This window comes from Pinus tabuliformis, chromosome 3_2 (assembly GCF_031772625.1).
Source record: "Pinus tabuliformis cultivar Carrire ecotype Pingquan chromosome 3_2, CPIR1, whole genome shotgun sequence".
Classification (NCBI taxonomy): domain Eukaryota; kingdom Viridiplantae; phylum Streptophyta; class Pinopsida; order Pinales; family Pinaceae; genus Pinus; species Pinus tabuliformis.
The window spans coordinates 359,341,804-359,353,427 of NC_142302.1; the positions used below are offsets into that span (position 1 = coordinate 359,341,804).

General features: G+C 32.5%; 1 pseudogene; it reads left to right on the plus strand.

The window, feature by feature from the left end:
- The window catches only part of LOC149180937 (3-oxoacyl-[acyl-carrier-protein] synthase II, chloroplastic-like), an 89,947-nt pseudogene extending 86,196 nt beyond the window's left edge, over window positions 1-3,751 (plus strand).
- The last annotated feature ends 7,873 nt before the right edge of the window (window positions 3,752-11,624 follow it).

Here is an 11,624-nt window from a genome sequence, read left to right on the forward strand (position 1 = left end):
GGATATTTTTAGGTATTGGAGTTATTTTATGCATGGAAAATGCTTTACGTCAAGCTAGGGTAAGAAGAGAAAATGTTAATTATGTCAATGCTCACGCAACATCAACTAAAGTTGGTGATTTGAAAGAGTACCAAGCCTTGATTCATTGTTTTGGATAGAATCCTGAGGTACTTATCTTAGTTTTGTTAAGTGTGTGCTCCTTTGACTTTGTTGCCCATGTGTTCACTGTTTAACAGGCATTTTAACTCAACTTTTATATATTCAAATGAGGTAGGATGTTTGTTTTTCCAGCTCAAGCTGAATTCTACAAAATCAATTATTGGGCACTTGTTGGGGGCATCTGGTGCTGTAGAAGCTGTAGCAACTGTCCAGGTAAATGAGCCTTCCTTCAACCAGTTATATCTGGTGCAATAAATTCAAGGATAAGATAGTCGTGTCTAGATAAATTTCTTCAATGCAACATTTAATTTAATGGGTATAATATTCAAAGCAGAGTGGAAAGACAACCAATAACCACTCTAAGGAAAATCTGCTTGTATCAAGGGATATTTGTTCTCCATGGAAAATCAATGTCAATAGACTACAGGCCATCATACGCATAGTATACCCCATACTATCTCATAGAGTCTGCTATGTTTGGATCCACCACTTATAATCTGTAGTGGCATTATTGTTCATTGTTAGTGCATAAAGCTGGTTGTTGGCTGGATTCGTGGGCCTAAATCCTCATTTTGATATGCATGTCTGAATTTAATATGAGGAAAATAAAAGTTATCTTCTATCAAACAAAGAGGTGAATTTATAATATTTTCCTAAAGAGATTCTATGCTAGACAATGTTTGTGATTATTACGACCTTTTTCTCTTGGTTTTTTTTGGGAGCTGGTTGCTTGGGTTGGGGGACATGTGTATGATTACTATGATCTCTTTCTCTTTAAATTTTTTATTTTATGTTTCTTTTTGGCAGGTAAATTGCTTTTGCAATTTTTTAAGAAAACCAAAACAAGAGTCAAAGGATCCTATCTTGAGTGGTTTGGTGAACAATTTGTTTCCCCAACTGTGTGGGTTCAAGTCTCCAGAGACATGTTGTAACCAACCTGTTTGTGGCATTTATGAATAGTTGTATCTGGTGTAATAGTGGTAGCTAATATTTTAGTGTTTACTGATTCTCCGGAAATTCTCATCGTTGTTAAGAAAAAGAAAAAGAAAAAGAAAAAGAAAATAGGAAAATAATTTATTATATTAGAAGGTTGTAGCTAGTGCTAACAACATTATACAAAAAGATAGATTCTGAGTTTTAGAGCCCAAAACTGAACAACTCTTTAATATTACATGACAAAACTTGTAACATAGTACAAAATAGACATTGCAGATTTTCCTGCAAGTGGTCTTTTTGACAAAAACATCTAAGATCCTCATGATTCTAAAACCATTATGGTTAGCAAAAGACATGAAGACTATTTCGCTTCTTCCTGACCAACATCTGCAAGAGGAGAATGATTTTCTGGTTGATATCCATTAATTCTTTTGGCTAGTGAACCAAATCTTCTACATTGAAGTGATCTTGAGCATAATTAACTGAGACTTTTTTGTTTGATGCTGAGGAGAGGGAGTCCTTTCAAAGATGAGTTCCAAATTCTGCAACATATTGTATTAGACTTCCAAATTGTCAAGCCTCTATTTTTGTTGAATCCAAAAATTCACTATAGATGCATGTTGAGAGACAAAGAGAACAATGAAGTCCTATTAGACTGAATATATTCCTTGTGTCTCCTTAGAGTCCTATTGAATTCCAATACCTCTCTATTTTCCATGTCTGTGCTTAGAGCCCCAAACTCTACCAACCAAACCATGCTGAAAAAGACAATTCCAGAATGAGAGCCACAGTTCAAGAGAAATAAGGAGAAGGCTACAAACACCTTGTGCATCTCAACAGAGGACAGAAACCAGGACAAGAGACCCTTCACCATGAAATCCTCAAGAAATTCCTTGCAACAAGTAGTCCAGATGGAACACACACAAGAAAGGGAAAGCCCTGGAGAAACAGAGCTGAGAGACCACTCTCTTCCAAAGCCCTTACAAAATGCCTTCACTAGAACCAGAGAACCAAACCCAAAATGTTGAAGTGAAAGTGATCTCCATTACTACAATCTTTTGCAGTATTCTCAAAATTGAAATAAAATAACCACAAGTCCAAACAAATTACAGAGAAATTGGTTACCATGGGACCTGATGCTTGAAGGTATCAACTGTATATGTTCCCAATTCCTTTTCTTCCATATCCCATTATCCCACAGCTGACAAATTTTCATACTGAATCATTCAGTAAACAAGGTTGTTAAGTCTTGCATGTGAGAGAGACTCTCATTTGAATCTAATGGAGTTGGTATGTTTGATACTGAATCATGAGGGTAGTAAATGCGGATTGATGTGTGAATTTAATCCAATACCTTAGTGGGTGTTGCATGGTGAGTGCACCCAATTTTTTTCAAACCCACCTTTGGTTAGTTTGGTGGCCTCCTTGACCTAAATATCAACCTCTACATTGAGCTCTCGCTTCACATGGTAGAATGATATTTTTCTTAATGTGCTTGCCTCCTTTTTAGTTCAAGGATTTCAAGCTATGATTACAACAATCTTGCTATCCACTGGTGACATTTTCCGAAGCATTGCTCTAATGATCACTGAGGAATCACCTAAGACAATCAATGATCTTACCTTAGCTTCCTTTGCTAAATGGAGACCCCTCAAAAGGGCATATGTTGCTACCAGATTATTTGGTGCTATCCCAAGGCACCAAGCATATGATGCTACTTTTTCCCTCTGGGATCATAGAGTATCCCCTTGCACCTGCCACCCCTTTTATTTTTAATGGACATGGGTGGGATTTGATCCACTTATGTGAGCATGGGTCATGACTTGTGTGACTATTGTGCTTAACTATGATAATCCTATTGGAATGTTTGAAGTCTACTACAATAGAATATAAGTTTGCAGGATGCATGTAGCTATTGCAAGTACAAATTGTTTTGCTATATGATACTTGGGTGGAAAGGAGAATTCTTGAAAGCTAGCCTTTTGAATTTACAGGTTGTTCATCTAAAATGTATAAGTCATTCTAGTAAAATGTTGGAACGAATGTCAAAGAAACTCCTATCTATTTCTCATAAATATAAAAAATAAGTTACTTCTTCATTCCATTTGATTTTCCAGATTCAAATGGTATTTTGTATCCATGATTGTTACATAAATTGCATAAGTGTAAACTTGAAACCATTTATTTCTGAGTTCCAATATATTGGTCAACTTTACACCTAGTTTGTTCTTGACGACATGATTAACATATGCCTGTATGTTTGTGTATGATAATTATTCTACCAAACTGGATTTTGCAGGCCATTCACACAGGATGGGTTCATCCTACTATCAACCTAGAAAATCCAGAAAAAGATGTGGTAAGTAGACTTCGAATTTTCTTTGTTTTGTTGTATGTGGAATTTTAACATATAGAAAATACTTAAGTATAAACTAATTCAAAGTTATCTTTAGTTTCTGGTTCTTCCTTCATAGCATGGATACATTTGTACAACCTGACTGATTCCGAAAAATTGTTTGCCAGGATATGAAATTCATTGTTGGACCAAAAAAGGAGAGATTAGACATTAAAGTTGCTTTATCCAATTCTTTTGGATTTGGAGGTCACAATTCCTCTCTCGTATTTTTCTCCTTATGAAGAATGTAATGAAAACTAACCTTTTCCTTGATAATTTTATCATGTTATATGCTCAAGGTTGGAAGTGGTTTGGCCTTCAGCTTGGATTGTACTAAAATGTCCAATGGGATATCTATGCAATCATTACTGTTATTTCATGGTGAATCCATTTTTTGCATTTACAAGGCATTTGTATATCTGTTTGAAGAATTTCACACTTAAAACTAATGCGTATATGTCAAATCACAAGAGAATCACATGAATTAGCAAAGCAATTGAAATGAATTCGGTTAAGCATAATAGAATGCAGATACTCCTTGTGTTGTAAAGGGAAATACTAAATTAGTTGTGGTTAGATATTCGTAGATCACTTCTCTCAACAAAAATATACTTGCAAATGAATTTCCCTTTGTCTTTGTTTGCTGGACATAAAATATATAATCTTAGTATTTCTTTAGACCATAAATTGACTAACCAATATGAAAATCCCACAAGATGATAAATCAAGCTACATTTTCTGAGAGTGCAATGGCTCATCATTTTGAATACAATAACTCAAGTTGTTATTGAAGAAAAAAATTTCCAAACATTACCTGTTATTGAATAGTGAAACACTATCGGCAAAGAAGATGAGTAGTTGCGCTCTTGGTTGAATAATTTAATTTCAGAGGAAGAAATTTTGCTAGCACAAAACATCATGATAATAATGATGACAACAACTCTAGTGATAACAGGTAATGATAACCTTCAAATTTCCAAGAAAGTTAGTTTGTTATGTGGCTTTATTTAGAGTTTGATTGAGATTTTAGATCAGAAAAGGTTGGAAACAAATTTTGAGTCTAATGTACTTTATAACTAAATGTTGTTTCATGGTACAATTATGTCAGCACTTCAAATGCATTGTGTTTGGAGTGTACATAAGGCCTCTGATCAGTCTTAGCATTTGCATGGCATTGATTGGATATACATTCAAGAAAACATTTTCATCAATGTGCATGCATATGATGGCCATTTTAAGGTGTTTGTGAACTCCTGTGCAAAATAAAAATAAAAAATGTATCTCATTGATAAGATATGCATTCTCACATTCTCAGTAGTGATTTGTAGAGTGTGAAGTGACCAATAGAGAAATTGCAAGCTGATCTGACAAAGTTTAACTTTTAAGCTGTGTGGAAAAGTCTCGTGAGATCTGTGAGGGCATTTTTTGTGGAACTCCTTGTTGTGAAGTTAATAATATTATATTAATATGAACAAAACAAGTGAAAACAAGGAGGAATTACCTCATAAGTTGCAAGAAATTGTAGCTATACTCTAGAAATAAAACCAATTGTACACAGGAAAAGTACCTTTTCATAGAGAAATAAAGACAACTAGAGGTGTTACTTTAGCCTTAGAGGCTAAAGCTGATATACTGCCTGTAGTTACCCAATTCTTTTTTGTTTGTTTCCTTTGGAGAATTTGGCATGTGGTTTAGCTTCTTGACTTGATTTTTAACACTCATGACTAATACAAATAAATGTTCCATGCATATAATTGTAACTAGAACAATTAAAACATCATTTCAAACATAAGTCAAAGTTGTTAACCTCATTCATAAACTTTGCATAATTGCTGAGAATAAGTGGGTTTCTAGGATTTTCTTCCAATAAAGTTTGATAATACATATCTTTTTTGTTCTTGGAATTCTGATCATCCTCTACTTCACAATCTCCTCCTTTTCTTTGAATTCTAGAGCCTCTACTCATATAGTCGCTATGAAACACATGGGCAACTGTGCAACCCCTGGAAGTATAGAACAATGGCGCACCATTTGGGCCATCCATGAGGTGTGGATGGGGATTGGAATTGGAATATCTTGAAATGTGATATACATATCTCTCCAAATTATAAATGGGTGGATCCAATTATGTTCGGATGCTTCCCTTGATGGACTCTGAATGGGAAAAAACAGAACCCATGAACAACGAGTTAGGATAACTTCTGAGCAACAAAATTTTGGGAGGAGGAGGGAATGATAGCCTTAAATTATTCCATTGAGAATTGATTTGAGTATACTAAATTGATAGAAAAATAAATTGGTGATGTGCTCAATACAAATGCAATGCTGGTTAGACATCACCTTCCTTGAAAGTACGTTTTGAGAGACAACCATTGAAAATATCCATGTGTTACAATCTATAGAGTTTAAATTCAATAAAAGGCTAAGTTGGTACATGTTTATGAGAGGAGGGCTCCAAGAGATGGAAATTTCTCTTTACTTCAAAACAATACAGAAAATAGAGTAAAATAGCTTTCCTTGTTTGATTTTGGTAGAACTATCATTTTTTAGCGTGACATAAATAAGGGATCCATCTCTAGATGGCTCCCACTTTCCTACTATTCCTTAAACCTCTACGAACCATGTAGCGAGATGTAAATACCAAAGGTAGAGGACAGTACAACTAAACCCTCTCTTCATGTCTCTCTGTTTTGACTGGTTATTTTGCAGTCTTAGGGCATGTCCCTTGGGGTTGTATGTAGTTCTCAAACAAGTAAATCTTCTTAAATAGTACAACTAATCAACACACAAAAACTTACTCTTGATATGTCTGTAAGTAGTCAAGAGAAAAGTTAAATTCTTAGCTACATTCTATGCAGTTGAAATCAGATCTCTCAGACAGTTATAAGAGTGAAAAAAATGATTGAAATGAGGTGAATGTATGCTTTGAGTGAATCAGAAATCAAAGTAACTACACTAAATCTAACCAAGTCACTGCAGTACACTTAAACTACTATCTAACCAAGAGATTTACAGAGCCAAAGGGAAGGCATAGGTGAACCAAATCAATGTGTTATTCAAAAGACTGAATTACATCATAATGAAAACACATGATAGGCTACAATCTGTGAGGTGGGAGGTTGATGAGAATTTCACTGCTGAAGTTTGGTCAGAAAAATATTGTGTAACCCCTGCAAATGGATATCAAATTCCTTGACACTTTCCTCTGATTTCTTGAACCTCTACGAAGCGAGTAGCGAGACATCAATACCTTCAAAGGATAGGACTGTGTGTTAGTATAGAAGAAACTAAATTGAAGAACCTTTAAAAATGTTGATGCTCTTTGGGATATACATGATTCTTCCCTTGAAATTTTTTCCATCATTTGACTCCAGAAAAGATTCAAACTCACTCTTTCTCAAATTTTCGGCAATACCTATAGTTATGAGCACTGGAAAAACCCTTGAAATACAATTATGAGCACGAAATCACCAGCATATGACTCAAGAAAAGATTCAAACTCACTCTTGCTGCAATTGTCAGTGGTACATGCAGTTTTGAGCACTGGAAAAACCCTCGAAAGACAGTTATGAGCACCAAATCCCCAGAGAACTGATGTTTTCTCCCTAAGTGATACTCATTTTTTCTTGATACTCAACTCCTCTTGGTCCCAGAATAAGTAGCGTTTTTTCCCTCAACGATATTCCTTTTGTTTATTTTGGGGCTAACTATTAGTTTTTTTCTTAATTATTATTAGTTTTTGTTGGTACTCTTAATTCAATGGTACACCATTCTTCAATCATCTAACACTTCAATCTAATGCTACAAACCAATGTAGAGTGGAAACTGGGGGAGTTCTTCTAAAAGGAAAACGTATTACGGTGTAAATATCTAGTTTTTAGGGACTTTGGAATATTATAGTTTGTAGAAGTATTCATGTCAGATTACACATTTAAGTATGTTAGGATTAACTTTTTATTTATTTATTACCATTTTAAACCCCTCAACACATGTCATGCTTAAAATAATAACTTTCTTAGAAGAGAAGAGGATATTAGTCTATTATAAATCCCTTTAAATAATGATTTTATTATATATAGGAAAATAATCCTTGTTTTATTTGTATATTTGTATATTTTTATTTATATTTTCTTATTTTTCTTATTATGAAAAATGTTTTCAAAGAAGTTATTTAATGTTTAAATTCATTGCAAGAAATATTTACTATTCACTAAATATATTAGATTTGCCTTAATTGGAACAATGTCTAATTCTCTATCATGCACATGCCATGTGTTAACTCCATGTCAAATATTAAAAGTGTTACTCATCATTAGTAAAATGTTTTAACTATCAATTTATTTTAAACCTCTCATGCACATAAAAAGATCAAATTCATAGAAGTGATTCTTTTTCCAAATTTTGATTCTAGATTAAACATGAATCTATGTTGGTTATTAATATGTCACTTATCAACTCAATGTTTATTATAAAATAAATTACACATATGTCTCATACTAAGCAACACTTCATTTAAATATATTAACTACCATGCATTGTGAGGGATTTAGTCCTTACATGTACAAACCTCTCCTCAAATTGTGATCCTGTTTTATGAGTGATGAATCTAGAGTTAACATGGATTTAAGTTGATTCTTAAAATGTCACGTGTAAACTTCATATTAACTATAAAAAGAATTATACATCTCCCTTACTTATATTAAGAAACACACTATTCAAATAAACTTAAGTAATACATTTAATAATCATTTTATTACTATCACTTTTAAAAACCAAACTATAATAATTATTATAATTATTAAAAAAACTATAAGTTTATTAAAACGTTGAAATGTGAAACATAAAATTAAGCTTATTACCAAAGTTTACAACATGAATTTATAAATTATTAGTCACTTTAATTTCTAAGTTACCACATGCCAACAATCGAGTTAAAAATATTTTATATAATGTGATTATGTTTAATACAATCACTTAAACCAACAAATGAAAAACTAGGTTTAATGAATAAAAACATCTCAAATCCATTTTAACTTTAAATTTATTAAATGCTCAAAGAAATTAAGTCCATCGAAATTAACTTTAAATTTATTAAACTGCTAAAGGAATCAAATCCCTCAAATTTTCATATTATTAACATTTGTCAATATTTTTTGCTTTAATTTAGTTATCAATTACTTTTTGTATAAGAGACAGGTACTAAGCAACAACTCTACATATTACACTTGTTATATGAGATTAGAGAATAAATTTATTTCTAAAATATTTTGAAAATAATATAGTCATGAATAAAAATAAAAGTAATAAATTAGCCATAACCAAAATTAACAGTTTGATTTTTGCTAATTTCTTATAAATGATTAACAATTTGATTTTTCTAATTTCTTATAAATATTCAAAATATACGACAATCTAGGCATAAACCTTAACGCATTTCCAATAAAAATTAACAAGTTTCAAAAGTGTTTTACATTTTGTAATATACTTCTTATTTTATATTTAATTTTTTTCATTACGAAAAAAATGATTTCCGTTCATTAATAAAAAGAGAGTACATTCTCTTAGATTCCATACAAAAGTCCCATGTATGTGTTAATATCTCTTTTCCACATAGTTTATACAAAGTTTTCATTAACACCCATACTAAAATGATTGTTTCATATTTTCCATTTCCTATCTATTCAAGAGTATATATGTTATATTTATCCACAAAAATAGTATTCAGTGCCCTAATGTGTATTGTTTGCAACAATTTCTCGAGCCTATTAAGGAACAACCTTCTACTACAAAATTTGTGGTGGTAATACACTGTGTGTTCATGACTTTGTCTTCAACATATGCCGCATAATAATACTTACCTGTTTCTGAGTCGATTCCCCTCTTTGAAAGTAGATCAACAATTTGATTTTGTTCTTTGTAGATATGTGTGTATGTAATTCTCTGAAATGAGGGTTCTAGAACACTGATGCGTCTCATCCAATTCAACAAAATATGTGGGTTGAAATGGGTGTAATATTTGACCTAAACTATAATGCTCTTGGCATCACCATGTACATAAATTTTATCCAACCCTTGCCATTTTGCGAAGTTGAGAACACCCGAGAGTTTAATGATCTCAGCTCCACTATTAGTCCCCCTTCCTCCCTACCACGAGAAGTGGTAGATGCGCCCCGGTTCCAGAATAATGACAACACCACATCCACACATTGACTAGCCCCATCAAAAAAACCCATGGGGTAAATCCCCTTAATGTTCTTGTGTATATCCTTCTTTGTTTTTATCACATACTTCTTTGGACCAATCTTAGAAAAATAAGTGATGGTCTTTAAATCACCTCCCAAACCACTGGTTGTTTAAACAATAAAGCATTTCGACTTCTCCAAATGGCCCACATGACATAGAAGGGGAGAGTGTTAGTGAAACAGGTCCTTAGACCATGTGAAAGAGCAATTTCCAAAAGAATTTTGAGTTCTCAATTGACCGAGATTAAGAAAGGCCATCACCGAGACCATACTTTCATGGCAAACGAACATCCAATGAATAGGTGGTATGCCTCCTCATCATGAGTTCTCAATTGACCGAGCTTAAGAAAGGCCATCACCGAGACCATACTTTCATGGCAAACGAACATCCAATGAATAGGTGGTATGCCTCCTCATCATGCATCCTGCACATGGAGCATATTCCTAGCCCTTAATAACCTCTGCCCTGTAAATTATCCCATGTGAGTACTTTTTGTGAATAGCCAACCACCCAAAGCATAAGATTTTCTTTGATCTCTCCGTTAAAAGAAGATTGTATATTGCTTAACCTCTTATTTTATATTTAATGAGGCCAAGATTGGCTCAAGTATTCGAATCTCTGAAAGGTGGCTTCGGTTAATATCGAACACCTACGTTCGGGATAACTAGAATTGAAAATTACGTCTTTCACGTTTTTCGACGTTTTTGTTTCTTAAGTGGGCAATTTAAATAGTCTTACAGAGAAGACAAACCTTAAAAATATATCTGTAAAATAAAAAAATTAAATATAAACCTTTATCAAGCTGTAGACTTTTTCCTTAGGGCAAACCGATCAAGCAAAATCTAAGCATCCTAGTTTCTATTCAATGTGACACGCATTTATAAAGTGCTTTAAGAATGAGAATTTTTCGAATGTTGCAAACCGAGACATTGACGATTCAAATCCTTTGAGAATCAAATCAGTTACCGATTCAAATAGGTAGAAGGATACAAATTGGTGGAAGGTTATAGAAACATGGAGTTAAATTTTGATATTGGTCTCTCAGTGGCATTTTGCTTTTGCTCGTAATCATGTCCTGAAACGTAACTTTTCCTACAATAGTTATTGTTGTTAATTTAGGGTTCCGTATGTGTGATAGGATAAAGATAGAAGATTCCTCCACATATGTGAAAACATCCATATAATTCAAATAAAGGATGCTCTCTCATATATTATAAAAATGATGAAAACTACATAAGAGTAGAAAATTAATTTCATATTATATACTAAGTGGCGTGTTACAAAATTGATCTGGCATTATTTTAACTAACATTATCCAACACTTTCACTAGAAGACTCGCTTGGCTGATTTTAGGCTAGTGCAAAGACTCGTTAAAAAGCACAATATTTATATTTTTTTCGGGTTGTTTTATTTAGCACTGGTGTGTATATATATTTAATTAGTACAATCACATTAATAAATATGGTTGATAAACATCAATAGGAATATGTTAATCACATCCACAACATAAATGTTGTTGATATATGTTTATAGGCATATATGGTAAAGATTTAATATTAATAAATATATTATAATAATAATATAATATTATAAAATATTATTAATATAATATTATAGACCTGATAAAAATTATTATTATATTATAACAATATAATAATATTATTGATATTTTAAAAAATATATTAAACCCAAGGGATTGTTAATATTATAAATTTAATATATTAACACTATAAAACCAAGAGACTAATAAAATCAAAATATTATTAATATGATAATCCCAAGGGATTAATATATCTAAGCATTGATTATTATTATTATTATAAACCGAAGGGATTAATAAACCCAAGGGATTAATATTAAACGCTAGGGTCAACATTATAAATCCTAGAA